The following is a 1150-nucleotide window of genomic DNA, read 5'->3' on the forward strand; positions in this document are numbered from 1 at the left end:
TTAAAGGGGTCATATGATGCTTTTTTAAAGATCATTATTTGGTGTATTTGGTGTAACAGAATATGTTGACATGCTTTAATGTTCAAAAAACACATTATTTTTCAAATACTGTACATTATTGTAGGTGTTGACAAATTTGGTGTTGAAAAATTTTTCATAAAACCAATGGAGCTCTAGTAGCCATTTTATTTTTTTTCTGTGTTGATGCTAGATGCTAATGGAACCTGCTTCAGGAGAATAAAATTATCAAAATATTTCAAATAATTTCCTCAGAAATTGGAAGATGGTGTTGACATATCATGGCTGTGACACAGGAAATATTAACATTATGATTTAAAACATTCTAAGACTAAAACTTAGCAGAGCCTGTCTGACACTGCTGTACTCTGCAGAGGTGAACTGTGGCAAGGGGGTCCTTTAGAGTGACGGCTGCCCCTGATATTCCCTGATTTTATTAAAGACAAAAAGTGGGGATGCAACTTTAAAATCGTATTAAACATGCATGTGTCATTAAAAAACAACCTTGCTTTGATAGGATATATTATCAAGTGTTGGTTTTGATAAAACAAGCTCTTTTTCATCATTAAAAAAACATTTTTATCCATTTTATTGCATATGAATGATTGAACCCTTCTCTGTGGACAGTGGACACACTGTTTTAGATGTAGTGAGAGGACATTAAGAAACAGATTTGGTATAATAATGAGAAAATTAAATTGAAGGTGAAAATTGTGTTAAATACATTCTATTATTAATCCCTCATGACATTTAAAAATGAAAATATTTTTATTTTTAAACCTAATAGAAGTTACCCTTGCTGGACCTGTTTTGTCCCACTTCAGAAAAGGAAAATAAGGGACAGAATAAGGGACACACACACACAGGCCTATTATGTATATCTGATATATATCTCTTTTATATAATTTTTTTAAAACATTTTTTTTTATGAAGTCTTATCTCATCAAGGCTGTATTTATTTGATCAAAAATACAGTAATATTGTTCAATATTATTACAATTTCTAATATTGGTTTCCTACCTTATTATACTTTAAAATATAATTTATTTCTGTGACGCAGCACTGAATTTTCAGCATCATTACTCCAGTCCTCAGTGTCACATGATCCTTCAGAAATCATTCTAATATGCTG

The sequence above is a fragment of the Sinocyclocheilus grahami genome, unplaced genomic scaffold (genome assembly GCF_001515645.1).
Source record: "Sinocyclocheilus grahami isolate Dianchi unplaced genomic scaffold, SAMN03320097.WGS_v1.1 scaffold2433.1, whole genome shotgun sequence".
NCBI lineage: Eukaryota > Metazoa > Chordata > Actinopteri > Cypriniformes > Cyprinidae > Sinocyclocheilus > Sinocyclocheilus grahami.